Genomic DNA, 16,639 nt, shown 5'->3' with positions numbered 1-16,639 from the left:
TACAATAATATCATCAGGGTTTGAGTTGGTGATGGACAGATTGTACAGCCCAAGAGCAAAGAAAATGCAGAGGAAAAATCTTTTCTGCCCTCCCTGMATGTGCATGGAGCATTCACAGTCACTTCTGGTGCCCAGGACCATTTAACAGCATCCTCAAATTTCTTCTGACAAGTGACAGAGCTGTGACTGGTTACAGAAAGATATGTGGGCAGCTGCATGGATACACATCCTGCAATGGGGCAGGTCCTGATGTCCCCCTGCCCCAGCACCTTGATGCCTGGAGTTGGAGCTGCTTCTCTGCCTGCAGAGCATGAAGCTGCAGAGATGCTTTGAGAGCCAGGGCAGAGTCTGTTAGATTCTCAGTCCTCCCACACCAGATTTTATCCTTCCAAGATGGAAAACATGGCAAGATTATTTTTTGYAAGAACTTTTCAATGTGAAGTGAGTTTTGGGCTCTGTGCAGGGGTGCCACAGCTYAGTCTGGCTTTGCCCTGCTCAGAGCCACATCCTTTGGCTGGGGYTCTTAGGAGGAAGGGACAATCCCCAGGACATGCCCACTGGTCGTTGGGGACAGAAGCTGCCCTGAAGCTGTACTTTCACCACTGTTTGGTTCTAGCAGTTGCCATGGAACCAGAGGGAACAGGAGAAAATTTGGTCCAGGCTGACCCATCCCTGTGCCTGCTCTGGCTGCAGCTGTCCCAAGCAGGCTCCCACTGTGCTGTGCCCCTTTATTCCCAGGGGTGGATGGAACTGAATTCTTTGGGGCAAAGGATTTGCAAATGTTTTTGTACCTGGRGAGATTAATCGGTGCTGACAGCATCAGGGGCAGCTGTCTGGGTGCCTGGGGACAGCTGGTGACAACAGCCCAGATCTCACTCCAGTGGGACACCGAGCAAACCCTCTCGGTTTCCTAGACCTCCATTGAGTAATTCCGGGAAGAAAGTGGAAAAGCACTCAGGGGAAGCTCTGAGTTCTGCTGCAGACACTGACTCCACTAAATGGGCTTAGGGCAATACCAAAAATACTYCCCCTATCCCAGTTTGTATTTCCCTGCAGCGGAAATAAAGTTGGCTCCTTTCATTTTCATTAACACCCTTATCAWTTCAAAGTGACTAAATAGATGCTTAACTGTTCATTATACACTCCCTGCATCTCCGGTCTGAAAGGGAGTCTTTATTTCCACAGTTATGGTTTCCAACCCATTACTGAGGGAGAGAGCATGGAGAAATATACAAGTGTGGATTTTAATAACCTTATATTTCAAACTCTGTGTTATTAAAAAAAATGTTTGCATTTACTGTGATGGGGRGAAGATTAAAAGGATTGCCATGGATTCCACTTAGGGAACATCGCTAATGATTTCAATAAATCACTTTAAATAAAAATCACCATCTCCACAATTCCACCCAAATGCCATTTGGCAGAGGGGTTGATTATGGGAGCAAAATGAATTTCAGAATTAGCTGCTTGTCCTAATGCAATTGGACAAATTAAATTTAGGGATACACACATATTCAATGACACACATATCTCATACAGAAGAGYGGTGTTTTGGCCCCTGGGAAAAAGAACAAATAATGTTTTAGTGGGTCAAGACAGTTCTTGTACCTCATGATGGATGTCAAGCGTTTATTTCAGCTATTTCCTTAGTATTTTTATTTTATGGCTTGCCCTCTATGAGGCTGCAGTCAAAGGACTGGTGTTTTATTTCCACCAAGGCAACTGACTACTGGGACATGACTCTGATAATGTGGTGTCGGTGCAGAGCTGAAAAACCGCTCTGACACATCAGTAGCAATGCCCAGAGCAGACAGTCTGGATTCCTGCCTGTGATGGGACCAGATCCCAGGATCTCCTCAGAGGGTGAAGCCTGAKTTCTGCACCGTGTCTGGAGGTGTGATGCTGCTCCCAGCTCTGCTGCTGGCTGCGTGTGACATGTGAGGGATGTGGAGGATGTGGCAGCACCTGCCAGGTGCAAACAGAGCTGTAGGGATGGGGAGCAGAGCAGTTTATTGCTGTGCACTGTGCTGTGGCTTGGAAAGGCTTTGTGCCTCTCCCTGGCTCAGAACTGTCCAGAAATTGGCCAAAAATGCAGTCAGGAGGTGCAGCTCCAGCAGCAATACCTCCATTTGTACTTTTGAGCAAGACATTTGTCTGCCCAAAAATMATTTTTACAGCCTGAAGGTGTATTTTGTGTCTCTTTTCTGTGCTGGCTGGCTACTCCCGATCCCCACCAGAGAAACCCCTGCACCTGGTCAGTGGAACAGGTGATTTACACCCTCATATGGCACAAACAGTCACAGAAGTTCTTCAAAGCATTCAGATTTCAGCTGTGCAGGGTGCCATCCACATTCCTACCCAGATGTGGCTCATGGGGGCTGCCCAGCTCCTGTTCCAGTCCCTGCAGCCTTCCCATGGATGAYCTTCATTCACCCCTGGATGGGCCAGATGCTGTTCCCTGCCTCCCTGCCTGCAGGAGCAGCYACTTCATTTCTAAGCAAATTCCAGACCTGCACCAAAGTTTTGACAGCAACCTTCCTGCATGACAAGAAGTTGTGAAATATAGGCTTATCCTGTATTCCCATTCCTGGCATTCATCTTGCCCAGTGATTTCTGCTTGAACAAAACAAACAAACAAGGAACAGCAGCAATTTTTAGCAGATGAATCAGAGTGAGCTATCTTTATCTATCTATATATAAAAACACCTTTTTAAATGTTTTTTTTTGATGCTGTATTATTCATGTTCCCAAAGCTGAAGAAGTCCAGATTATAATAATAATAGACATAATAAATACGCCATATTAAGTGCAGTGCCTAGGAAGTCTGTTCCCTGTCTGCTGTCTCTGGTAAGCAAAGTAGGGTTTTAACTCTGCGTGTGGCACCATCTCATGGACAGCTTGGCTTATTCAAAGGACTTGAGAGGSTGAAGGCAAGCACAAAATTATCCAGCATGAAAAGCTTGCTTCATGAAAGAAAGGGGAACATTTCCCAAATAAACAAACCCAGGGCAACAGGAACAGTTGCAGTGGAGGTGAAGTGGGAAGAATGAATTACATGTTTTGTTTGCATATGTAGAAAGTGCTGCTTGGCCAGAGAATAGATAAAAATAACTGAAAAGCATTTKTAGGGGTTACCTGTGGGTAAATGTGACACAAAGCAGAACAGGAAGGCCTTATCCCAACAGGTGGGAAGGCACRCCATGTTTTTTTCCACATCTCTTTCCACTCACAGCTTTGCCATCCTGGAACCCAGTGAGAAAGTGAGCCAGGCTGTGTGCATCCAATACCTCCCAAAGCCTCTCAAAGTGATCTGGAGGAAGAAGCTGGCAGTCTACATTTCCTGTCGTCTCTGCCATCTAAGCTGGATATGTAGATCCAAAAAAAAAAACCCCTCTCACCTGCTGTTTCTTCAAAGCAAAATGGAGAAAAAAACTCCATGGATGCAAACCTGTTGGAGTTTTCAGAGAGCTTGAAAGGGCAGGACTGAGGTACCTGTCCACCTGCTGATATCTGGGCTTCAGGAGGAAACTTTGAGTGTCAACAGTGGTAGAGGAAAGGAAGAAATGAAGGAATTAAGCAAGGCAAATATGAAAACTTACCTCCTTCCCTGAAATATCCCCCTCATTGCAGGCAGAGGTACAGGAGCAGAGACCTCCCCAGATKCCCATCCTCATTCCCTATGGACACACCCAGGAGTGGCTCTGCTGCTGCCTGTCCTCGCTCCAGTGCTTTCTCCTTTAGGACCTGCTCCTAACCAGGGACCTGTAAAGTTATTCTGATGTTTCAGGTGTGGAGGGAGAGCTGGGTAGGGCTGAGAAGTGCTGCTGGGTTGCCAGGCAGGTTACAAACGCACTCTGTGACTCCTRATTAATCTGCCACCTCACACGAGAGGTGATGCAGTGCTCTCTTCTGCATTGCAGATTGTGCTCCCGCCGTGCCCTTTCCCCACCACCTTCCAGAACCCTCACCTGCCATTTCCCAGGCACTCATTCAGCGTCTCACAGCGCACTCATCGCGTGCCTGAGCCCTCTGTTGTTGCCTGCCCTGGCTGTAACCGAGTCTGCAGACTGATCCCAACCTCACAGGTACAAAAACAGCCCCTGAGGCCACAAACTGGCCATCCCTGCCACACCAGGCACGCTCACATTAAAGGAACTGATGACAGAGGKGGATGTGACATTTGCTTATGTCCTGAATGGGAGTGGATAACTCTCCCTTTCCTGTGCTCCAAAGCTGTGAGTRCAGATGGGAACATCCAGCTGCTGTGGGTGCTGGAACAGAGGAAAGAAGCGGGCACAGCCCTCCTGGACTGAAGGCTGACAATGGGTGAGTSTCCCTTTTCCCCATTCAGGTCTGCCAAGGTCAGCCAGCGCCGGGTGAACTGTAGGAGCCCYGCACTGAGTGACAGGAGCACGAAACAGCTCCAGTCTGGACTGAGCTCTGCTGCATCCCAGCAGGGGCATTGCCTCGAGCATCCCGTGGTGCTTCAGCTCTAGCGGCAGCGCTTCTCTTGTCAGCAGCAGGCAGCTGTGATTGGCAGTGGCAGCAAAACGCTTGATTACTTTGGGATAGGATAAACTCAGGAGCAGAACCAGGAAAAGAAAGAGATGTTTTCAACAAGTATGGAAACCACTTTTAACCCGTGTGCAGCCAGAGGTGGGGTTGCATCTCTTCCATCCTTTTATTTTGTGGTGGAAGTGCTGCATGTTGTTGTTGTTTTTTTTTGGTTTTTTTTTTTTTACTAATCTGCCTGCCTACTACCAAGGAGAAATTTAGCCAGGAAAATGTCCACTTGAAGTTTGAGTTGAAGCCCCAGGAGAAGTCTGAAATTAAGAGTGAAGGTGACATTCCTAATGAGCAGGGCAGGATTTTCTTGGCACAGGCTGTTAACCACACAGTGATGTAATCCTTTGACTCCTGCACTTCTCTGCTGTAAAGGTATTAAACATCTACTAATGCTACACCAAATTGTCCACAGCTCACCAAAGCTCTTGGTTTTTAAAATGTTGGTTGAGTTCTTCTGGCTGAACGTGCTGTTTCCCAGATGAAGGAGGTCTCCCACCAGTGAGGAGCTTTGCAGTCGGTTCCTGTGCTTCAGGATTTTGGCTTTTCCTGGTGAACCCAGCTTGAGCCTTCTTAACTGCAGTTGGAATCCACATCTTCTCTGTCCCATCGAGCACAGGGAGCTTTGTATTTCYTTCTTCTCTGGAGCACCCTTTGATGGACAGAGCCATCTATAGATTAGAGTAAAACTGACCTTACATGCTTGCCTTCTTTTATCAGAGAGAAGAGCAAAACACAAAGCTACATCCACTAAGTCCATGCACATTCAGACAATTCAGAAGAGCAGGTGGKTGATGGAACAGCAGCCCCTCTGTTCACGGTGCTGCTGAGCTTCAGTGACATTGCACACAGACCTTTTCTCCAGAATGGGACACTGATGAAGGTGACCTTGGGATCTGAGCGGTGAGAGAGCCCAAATGCTGAGATTTCTGTCTCAAAACCAGGTCTGTCTGTGGGGYTGTGCCTCAAGGAAAGCAAGCCTGACCCCAGCAGACACACATCCTATAGCTCCCATCCTAAGCTGCGTCTGCTTTCACATACCTGTGCAACTATTGTTTGCTCATGCCAATGAAGCAGAAGCCTCCCCTTCCAACAGCTGAACRCACTCTGCTCCTCTGCACATCTCCTCCTATTCCCTGACCTGCCTTCCYTGCCCCCAGGCATCCTGAACACCGACTTTCTGTCCTCAGATTTGTTTTGCTGTCGTGTTTTGTCTGTGCCAGCCTCTYGGCAGAGAGCAGACGAGCAGCCCCTCATCCACCACTCGCATGATTTATGACCCTGCCAACACCTCCAGGGCCTCCAGTCACTGCATGGGTTAAAAGCTGCCACCAGAAGACTTTGCAGTTTTAGGCTTTCTTTAACAAGTGTCCAACATGCACCTGAAATGTCAGTGCTTTGTTTGATTATTTTTTGGCTCGGCTCAGCCCAAGGTCAAAGCCAAGAACAATACAGAGRAGCAATAGTAAAACACACAAAAGCCCTCTGCAAACTTCTCTGCGGGGCTCCAAAGCACAAGTGTATTTTTGTTCTCCCTGTGGCTTTCAGAGGRAAGCTGGGAACAGCATCCCCAAGTCACAGATGGGGATGCTGAGACACAGGGCAGCTGAGCACCAGRTCCCAAACTCATTCAAAACAGGGATTAGATTCTCCTTGGTTTCAGTTGACTTCAGCTCCCAGAATTTTAGGTGAGATGCCCAGTTTGTTCATGACAAAAAAGCTTTCCTAACCAGAACCAAGATTGTTTCTTTRGTGCAGGAAAGCAGCAGTACTGGGAGGGAAGGAAGCACGGCAGTGGAACTGAGCTGCTGAGCCTGTGCGAGGAGGGAGGGGCAAATTGAGAGATCTCGTATCTGAGACCCCAGCATTAATTCATATGTTGATGAATGCCATAAATTAGATTGCAATCAGTCTGCATTCTCCAGGGACCTATTCCATGTAACGAGGCAGAGCCAAGTCTGTTCCAAATCCAGAGAACTTCTGGAGACTCCGAGCATGGTTCCTTCCTTCCCCACCCTCAATAAATAAATGACGTGGGAAAAGAGGAAGGTATTAGCTGTGAATGGATTTTAATTGACGCAATGGTAAATTCATTTCTTAATCTTTAATTAGCAGAGATGCTTGCCGGAAATGTAATTTATAGGAAACTTGCTCCTTTGCTTGGAAATCGCTGGAATATCCGGGTGATGGTACTGAAAAGAGGCTGTGGTCTCTGTAAAGGATGAAGGAAGGCCCAGGATGAAGGAGTTTGTCTCTGAAGCAGACAGAGCAGGCAGATTCTGATTCTGGCTCCAGTCAAAGCTCAGCCCAGCTTCCAGCTGCAGCTGAGAATCAAGCAGGAAAAAAATGATTAATGTCAGATGATGGCTGGGTTTGCTGGTCCAAGTCTGGGGTTATCCAGCCTTCACCCACACACATAGCCCCTGTCTAGCTCCTGACCTTATCCTGAACCTCGCTGCTTCCTGCAAGCTGCATCCCCTGTCCTTTTGTTTTTCTCAGTCTCCTGAGATCCTAGGGATCCCCTCCTCCTGCTGTCTTCCATGAACCCTGTCCCACACATGTCCCAGAGCCCATCTCCTGGCACAGCTGACTTGGTGAATGGGGCTGGGGAGTTTTCCAGAGGCAACTGTTTGAAACTACTCTTCTTCCTCCAACATGCTCTCTGCTGCAGGAAGCTTTCTCACCTCAGAACACACTCAAAACTCATCGTTTGGGAACAGGACAGGTCATGAGGGAACCCAAGCATATTCCAAGAGCAGATTATGAGTGGTTGAATGGGAGAAATCCAGGGGTCCCTTGCAGCCAATGTGCTTCTGAGCCTCTGAAACCAAATTACCCTGTCTGGAGCTCCCAGTGAAAGAAATGGCTGTGAGTCATGAGTGGTGATTAAGGACAGCTTTAGGTGCAGAGACTCAGAATAAAATCACAGTGCTCGCTTCTCTGCTTGTCTTCTCTCTGTTCATGCTCCACTTCTTGCCTGCTTATGCTGGGATGAAAGCAAGCTTCCTTTTATCTCAATTCCTAGCAGAGCCAGAGCTGTCCCAGCAAAGGGAATGTGAGCCGGTTCCACTCCTGAAGTCTGTTGACATGTTGCTATAAAAAACCCCAATTATTAGGAGAGGAGGAAGAGAAATAAAAGATATTCTGCTTTTCCATGCTGAAAACTTTGTGGGGTGTAATTGAGAGATCAAAACCACCTTGGCAAATAATTGGTGCCAGCTGGGAAGAATTAGCTTGACGTGTGAATCCCATGTTGGGTTTGTTAAGCCAGTCATGAGAAACCAAGCCCTTCCCTGGTAATCTGAAGGCACTTTGCAAGGAAGCCACAGGGAGAGCATTCCCTGTGCCTTTCAATCAAGCATGGTCTTGGGRTAACCCATCCCCTGTGCCTCAGTCTCTCCTTGATGTGGTTGGAAGGGGGGTAGATCTTGGTATCGAATATTTGCACCCCTGGCCAGCAGCAGGATAACCTGGAGTTATCCCAAAGCTGAGGAATCCAGGAGGGATTGTGTTTGTGGGTCTCTGTCTGCAGGGAGAGCTTCATCTGGGGTGGCCTTGGAGCATCCCTCATGAGACCCAGGGATGGGATCTGCGGGGATGGGTAGGTTCAGCCTCCCTCATTCCCGTAAATAAAGGGAAAGAAGCAAAGCTGAAAAGAGACAGCTTTCTGGACGCAGCAGGRAGCTCCTGTTTTCTTTCCCCTTCATTAAATACTGTGTTTTCCTCTAATGAAGGGGCCATCCAGAGCAATAATGAAACTCTTCTCACATCTCAGTGCTTCAAATGCCACTTCCTCTCCCTGCGCCGAGAAGAACCCAGGCTTCAGCAGCGCCGAGGGTGGGCTCCTTGCTGCTGCCTCGCTGTTTCTCTAGCAAAATAAAAGCAAAATTAGTTCCCCTCCAAGAACTGCAAAGCACCCGTGCAGGAGGTTGTTTCATTCATCCCTTTTCCTCCTACATCAATAATGCCTTAATCTCCTTCCCGCTGAGCTCTGCCACGTGCTGCTTCGACGGAGAAGGGCAGCGTGGTGCTCCTGCAGGGCTTTGGGGCTGCCTTTTCCACACACAGGCTGCTCTGCCACTATCCATGTTACCCAGCAGGGAGTCACCACTGGGACACAGATGAATCTGACTGGTCTGTGCTTCACCTAAGGTCTTGGATTTGGGTGTGTTTCTACAGGGCCTATCATCTTCAGGGTGTACCATCCCCACGTATAGGGAAATCTTACATTTCCTGGGTTACCCAGCAGCCCAGCTTTCCACAGCATTAACAAGCATCCCCTCTCCATCTTAAGAGTGATTTTGTCCCCTCAAAGCTATGAGCATCCTTTCTTCTGTTAGAGCTTCAGCAGCTAGTGCCTGCCTCCTGAGAGTGTCTGGGGGCTGCAGAAAATATGAACAAAAGCGATGTGATGAGCCAGACGGTGCTTCAGGAAGAAAATGTGCCAGGTATCTCATCAGCTCCAGGCATCCCATCAGCTCCAGGCATCCCATCAGATCCAGGCATTTACCCCTCAGATATTCATGATTTTGCTCAGGATGGGGCAGCCCCTCTGCTGTGAGGATGGGTCGGGGTGGCAGCGGTTCCAGGAGTGACTGTGCAGACACAGCGGATGGCCTGTGAGTGTCTCCTCATCTATCATCAACACCAAGTTCAATTACAGCCTATTGGGGTTTTCTCGATTTGCCAGTTAATTAATAAAATCTGCATCGCAGATGAGTTCTATTTACATAAGAGCTGAAGGAGGCAAGTCTTCATCTTAATAGCAGTGAAWATTCAGATGTCAGATTAACTCATTGCTCTCTGTTCCAGATTGTTATTTACTTGGTCGTGTTTTAAAGATATTCTGAAWTGCCACTTCCTTATTGTGAAAGAGGCAGTAATGGGATGTTTGTTTCCTTGAGCCCTGGTTGTTTTATTGAAACAACTTCCAATAAGCTGTGAAATTGGTTCTGTGTGAAGGTAGGACAAGAGGCGCCTAAAGGGACAACGACAGAGACCGCTCATATCACGGGCAGTGGGGAGCTGTGAGGGAAGGATTGCTGTCCTTTCCTCATAATGGGTGTTTCTGAAAGCAGGCAAGCAGCAGATTTGATACAGACAGAAGCAAGTCCCTTTTGCATTCCCACGGAGTGCGATTCCATTGCCCATCCYGTTGCCACACGAGTTCATGTGCGATTTGATAAAACATGGGTGGATGTCACACCCCATAAGCTGAGTATGGCTCTGAACTGATGAAGACCCTTGAACCACCAAGACCACCTTATCTGTGCCCTGTTTCCCCGGATTTCTTTGCATCTGCTGCAGCCCCTGAACAAGCTGGGTCTGAACCATRAATAAATTTCTACAGCAATTTAGCTGATAATTTGAAGAAAAGGCAATATGGGACCTTTGCTTCTACAGTCGCTGGAATCAAGCAGATGTGTCTGAGGAGGCTGGTGTGTAGGAACATCCTGAGTGGTGATGGGTTTTTCTCTGCCATCAGAATTGTCATAAACAACATTTTAGGGTGATAACACCACTAGCCAGTCTCCTGGTAACAGAGGCCAGGAGTAACAGAATATGCAGAGTAACACAGGCCAGGAGAGAGCTTCCCTTTGGATATAATCCACATCTGACCTTTGTCTCTTAGTGCCTCGGCATTGTCCTTGTCTGATGAGCTTCTTGAAGGACTGAAGAATTAAGAGGTTGTGGCAGTGCCAAAAGAAATTAGGGAATGTGATTGGGAAGGAAACCTGGGAAATGAACCTTGCTTTTTAATCAACGCACCAAGCAAAGCAGGGCTAATCAGCATTAATCAAGTAGAGCACTGTTGTTAGATGGAKGCCCTGCTTTAGAGCAGGGGGCTCTACCAATGACCCAGAAAAAGCAGGAGAGTCTTTCCAGCTAGAATTCCCTTGCCCAAGACAGTGATTGATCTGCTGATCATGTATTGATCTGCCTTCCCAAGTGCACAGCAGCTCGGGCTCTGCATCATTTCTTCTTTTTTGCACCACAAGTACCTTGTGGCCTCCCCGGGAAGTGACTCACATGGCAGCAACCACCAGCCAGGCAATAAAACAGCATCCAGTGGGAGCGAGGCATTTTTGTTTTCATTATTCAGACGGCGTGTGGGTGTGTGGCTCTGCCCCAGCAGCAGCTGTCATCTCCCAGGCAGTGCCCGCGCTCTGGCGGAGCAGGAATTCCCTTGGAGAGCAGCCACCACCCCATGGAGATGCCCAGGTGGTGTGGGAGAGGCCRAACACAGCGATCTGAAACCATTTCCCTCAGAGAGGCTTTCAGCTCAGYTCCTTGGCAGCCCAAGCTGGACACTGCACCCGAGTTATGGGTGGACACTGGGGACAGAAAGGAATGTCCGTCTGTCCCCAGGGCACAGAGATGGCCCCAATGGGCCCATGGTGGCCATTTCCACACTAGGCCYGAGAGAGCCAGGGCACTGTCCACAGCGGTCAGCCCTCTGTCATCATTAGCACACTCCCAATTAACACCCAGTGTTAATTAGGGCCAGTGGCTCGGCACAGCCACAGGGACAGGCAGGCCAGGACCCCTTCCCATGGGACAGTGAAGTCACCTGGCTCTGAGGAGAGCTTTTGGCTGACCTTTGGATGTGGGCTGTACCACGGCCACTGKCCAGCGACAAAGCCAGCCCTGTTTYATTTGTGCAGCTACAGACAAGGGGCASTCATGCTGGACTCTCCTTCTGCACAGTGGGAGCCATTCCCAGATGAAACAGCAGAGAAACTGAGRCACAAACCAGTTAAAGGACTTGCCTGGAATCAGTGGCAGAGGCTTCCTAGGATGGGCCACATCCCTCTCCAGCCCTAACACGAACCTTCAAGAGTGGATTTCACTTTCTGAGGCCATGCTCCACACTGCCTTTCAGCAGGCCCTGTGGGTGCTATCTCTTCCACTTCCACCATTAATGGTTTACAAACCATTGCTGTCAGTGCTGTTGAGCCCACAGGCCGTGTGGGCCTGAGACACRCTCTGCTTTCCAGATGAAGCAGCTGTAACTTCTGGAGCCCTTGTTCCATCCCATTAGGGAAATTCTCCCCCTGCCTTGCTGTCCCCGATGTTTGAAGTGCCAGGCATGAAAGCAAAGACGAGTCAATCACAAGTGCAGAGCCCCACTGGAGATAATTGCGAGGCTCTCTCGCAGACAGCTGAGTCAGCTGGGGAGAGGAACATCACAGCAGTGATGTCACCAACTCCTCTGTGATCTCTTCTTCTCTCTGAGCAGAAATGGTCTGAAAAGCAGCTTCTGAAGGAGCCATGGGAGAAAAAATAAAGCTGGTCTTGAGGGAGTTGAGCAGATGGGCCCATCATCTGCCAGAGAGGGAGGGGAAGGCTGTCTGGGCGCTGTGGACAGCCATGGATGAGCTCAGGAGGCTTTTGCAAGGAATCAATGGGGAAATCAAAGCCAGTGAAACAGAGCAAATGGACATCCTGTGGAATAAGAGAGGTTCAGSCTGGTTATATATTCATCCTCTTGGGTTATGTATACATCCTCCTTATACAACACAAACTTTTCRTGTGAGGCCAGTCAAGCAGTGGGAYGGGTGCCAGGAAGGGCTGTGCAGTCTCAGCCCTYGGAGGATTTTAAGCCTCGAGCAGACAAAGCCCTGAACAACCTGGTGTCACCTCAGAGCTGATCTTGCTTTGGACACGAAGATGGACAGAAGGATCTCCTAAGCTSCATTTCTACTCCAATTATCTTGTGGCCCTAGGAACACATCCTTCTCAGTGCCTGAGSGGAAAGGGGAAGAGATTGATCTGAATACCAAAGAAGCCTTTTCTGAAATATGGGGAGGTGAATACAGAGATGYCTTGACATGGAAATGGGGATTTATTCATCCCTGGAAATGTCTAGGAACAGACTAGAGGGATGTGGGATCAGAACCATGGGGGCAGGCTTAATGTGAGCCTTGGTCTCTGAGGTGACATTCCTGCTCTCTGAGGTGACATTCTTGCTCTCTGAGGTGACATTCCTGCTCTCTGAGGTGACATTCCTGGTCTCCTGCCATCCCAGCACCGAGCTGGACCTTCCTGAGGTTGAGTGCTGCTCCTCTGCCTTTCACCTTCAGCACTTTTGGGGTTTTGGGGGTATCATGCCTTTCTCAGCCTCTCCTGAGCTTCTCTCCTGGTCTGCTGCCCTCACCTGCTCTTCCCCTTCCAAACCAACACTGGCAGTGCTTCCCAGAAACGTTGCCAGTGTTTTGTAGGAATCTCCATTTCCTTTCTTGACATTATCCTTCCTGGTTCTTTCCAGGAGTTTTCCTCATTTCTTTTCAGAAATTTCCACATTGCTTGCTAGGAATTTCCCCTCACATTTTTCAGTAGTGCCCCATTGTTTTCCACCAATTTTGAAAGCAATTTTTGCKTTCTAGGAGTTTCTGCTTTGTTTTTTTGAATGTTCTGCAGTGCTTTTTGGGAATACATCATAAATTTTCTCTGAACTTTCCAGAGTTCTTTCTAGTAAGCTTCATGTAGTTTTCTGGAAATTTCTCAGGTTGTTTTTCAGGAATTCCCCCCTGTCCTTCTAGGATTGTCCCCAGAYGCTTTCTAGGATTTTCACATTTGATTTCTGGAAACTTCCCTGATGTTTTCTAGACATTTTACCACTGGTGTTACTTTCCAGAAATTGCTTCTCTGCTTTCTAGAAATGTCCCAGGATGTTTTCCAATAATCTTCCTTTTCCTGGAATTTCTCCTTTGATTTCTTTAGAATTTTATCAGGATGCTTCCAAGGAAGGAAGCAGCCAAAGGAATTTTTTGGGTTCCTTCCAAGGAATATYTCAGTATGATTCCTGAAATTCTTGTATCACTTTACAGGACTTCCTAAATTTCTTGCTAGAAATTTCCATACTGCTTGCTAGAAATCTTCCATTCGTTTTTCCAGGATGCTCGTGTTGTTTTCATGACATTTCTCATTTTGCTTTCTAGAAATGTCCTTGAGTGCTTATCGGGAACTTTGCAAATACTTTCTCAGTTTCTTCTAGGATTATTTTTAGGAAAAAAAAAATCTGTGTTCTAGGAAATGCTTCTCTTTCCAGGAATTTTATGTCACTTTGCAGGACTTTGCCTGGGTGCTTTCTAGGAATTCTAGAAATCCCTTTTTTGTTGTTTTACTAAATCCCTTCCTCCTTCACATATCTTTTAGAGGCTCTTTTCCTATGTAGACATAGGGAAATGGCTGAGGTGGCTCCATGGAGCCAACTTTCCTTTTTTTCCCTCCTCTGCTAACTTTTGTGTAGAAGTGCGCTTGTAAYGACACACTGGGAACTATTTCCTGGCTGTGTTCTTGTCGTCACTGCCCTTGTAGAGTCCTCAGAGATGCACATTTCTTTCTGCCATGGCTGCCTTCGAGCCTCTCTCCGGTTCCTAAGTGAACACAGATCTGCTGCTTGCCCAGGAATCTGACAATGCCTGAAGCCACTGGCAATAACTCAGGTGACAAAGCATCACTTGTTGACGTGGTTCTTAGGGTTCTAAGCTGATGCTGTGAAGGGCAACACCATCTTCTGCTCTGCCTTATTAACAGAACCAGACCTGAGGAGGTTTCTCTCCTTGCACACGAAGCAGAGGTGGTTATTCATCACTTCAGTGGTGTCCGAGCTGCCCAGGCAGAGTGGCCATAAAACATGCTGGGTCAGCAGTGTGGATGATGAGGGAACCACCAGCTCCTGTGCAATATGGTCCCATTAATCTCCTAAGCAGTTAATGTGGTTTCCATGTAATGCCTGGGGATGAGAGATGGGCTGCAGGTTTTAAGCCATTAGTGAAATTCTGGTGTTTTGAAAGGTAATAGCAAATACCAGCAARGAATCCAGAACTCATCCTACAGTTTCAAACCTTTGATGTGATGGTGATTTAGTGAGTGACCTTGGTTATGACCTTGGTTTCCAACCAGATTTRGGCCTTACCATTCTCTCTCTGTGTCAAAAGGGTAGCAGATTTACTGAAGTGAAACCTTTCTTTTTGGGTGAAAAAAGAACAGCTTTGACAAAAGTCTCAGTTTAAAAGAAAAAAAAGCCCTCGAATTCTTGAAAAGTTTGCCTTTAAGAACCAAGATTTTTAGTTTTCTAATTCAAAATCCTTTGTTCTGCAATTTAAGCTGATTATTAACAGCATGTTCAGAAGCTACTGAAACAAAACATTTTAATTGGCCCAAACCAGGTGGTTTTATTTTTGTTTAGTTTCACAGGAGCTTGGGATTTTGATCTTCAGCTGGAGCAGGAGAGGAAAAAAAAGAAATCTCCAGAAGCTTTGCGAAGTAAACCCTTTTCCCAGCCTGCTCTTAGCATTAGTACATGGAAGAAAGGCTCATGTCTTTGYGTCTTTGAATGTTGCTGGGCTCACTAAAGCTCCCTGTCTTCCAGCTAAGTAAGGAGAGCAGCTCTCAGCTGGCTGTTGTCTTGCAAGCAAAGACACTCAGAGGTGACCTGGATGAAGCCTGGGCACACGTCTCTTTCAGCTGCTCTGTTGGCAGGTGACATCTCCCAGTGTAGCAGGCGGGTAYGCTGAAGAAGTCGTGTTTTCCCCTGAACGGTTCCTAATCTGGATTTTTAAGGTTGCCGTTGCCATTTCCTCTGTGGGAAAAAGAGATAAAAGCCTGTCTTCTTTCCCCCTGGAGATGCCTGTCCACGCATGAGGGAGTGCAGTGTCCCCGAGCAGCGGGGCCGGATGACCTTTTGCCGTACTCACCCGAGTGYGTGCAGCGCAGCTCTCGGGGCGAGTGTGGCAGATGTAAACACACAGCTCATCTGAATGCTGAGCCTTCCCTGATGAGGGAGAGCGCTCAGGCATGCTAAGGGGCACTAATTTGTTTTCCACAGCCCCCTCTGAGCTTTCCAATTAGCCAGGGAGATGGCGGTGGACGGATCTTCCCTAGAAGCAGTCACCCTAGCTCGGTGCTGCCCGATGCTCCTCTGCCATGGYGTGGTACAAGATGCAGCTCTTTCCAGGGAGGGAAGCTGTCTAATCCTCTGCAGGGAAAGCCCACCAGCCCCAGCCCACCTGACTGGTGGAATTCGGGTCTGGAGAGCAGTGTCTGTGCTCAGATGTCCTGTGCTGGAGTGTCAGAGAGTTGAGTAACTGCAGCAGGGAGGTTTCTAGTTCTTTGAGCAGCTGACGTGAGCAGTGCACTGGGATTTTCACAGGGGAATATCAGGTGGGATCATTCCTTGAGCTGGTGGGATTCCATGTGRCACTCACAAAGGAGATTCAAGTAGGACTTTGACTTGATATTGGACACAATGGGTGGTGTAGCAGGTCTGTCAACGTGCCAGCTTTCTGCTAAGGTCATCCAGAATCTATTTAGCATAATTTGGCATTTCATAACTCTTAAAATTCTTTCCTATGGTTCTCTAAATGGCATGTAGAAACAAAGACTTTGGAAGGAGGAAATAACAATAATAATAAYAAAAAGGGCAAGTTAACAACCTTTTAACAAAAATTATGCACGGGGCTGCATGGCAAAGGGAGATATTTATTCCCCAACTGCTTCACTTAATGTGGAAATAAAGGGCAATTGATCAGAGCCAGTCACCCCCACAGTGCTGAGCAAGGAAAGGCCARGCTGACAGTGTGGGGGAAGACACAACAGAAAGAGGCAGCTCGAAATGCTTCATTTTAATGTTCTCCCCCTGTAGCAATTTTTGCCTTTTGTGTAGTGCCTCTTCTCTTCCAGGGTTGTTCAGGGAGCTGGCACTGGCTGGGGAGGGGCTGTGGGCAGCAGGCGAGCCTGCAGCTTGTGAGCAGGAGCTCCCAGAACAAACCTGGCACAGGACCCCTGCYCCAGTAAAAAGCAGTGCTCCTCATGGATCTACTCTTCACCTGARACCAAACTGCCCTGACCCCAGAGGRTTTTCTCCTTGTATTGCATYGGTTGCTTTCAGACAATTTCTTTCAAATTTTTGGGATCCCTTTGTGAGGTGACAACTCAAGGTCATGTTTTCAAGCCCTTGTGGCTCCGGAGGGAAGCTTCCAAGCCAAATGATTGACTCCAGCAATGCCCACGCTGGTATGACCATCCTCTTGAGTGTGTCCATGCTCGGGSCAGCTTTGTAGCCCAGCCA

The sequence above is a fragment of the Malurus melanocephalus genome, unplaced genomic scaffold (assembly GCF_030028575.1).
Source record: "Malurus melanocephalus ecotype Western Australia unplaced genomic scaffold, MMel_1.1 scaffold_28, whole genome shotgun sequence".
Lineage (NCBI taxonomy): Eukaryota > Metazoa > Chordata > Aves > Passeriformes > Maluridae > Malurus > Malurus melanocephalus.
The sequence above is the reverse complement of the archived record's forward strand: the minus strand, read 5'-3'. Positions refer to the sequence as shown.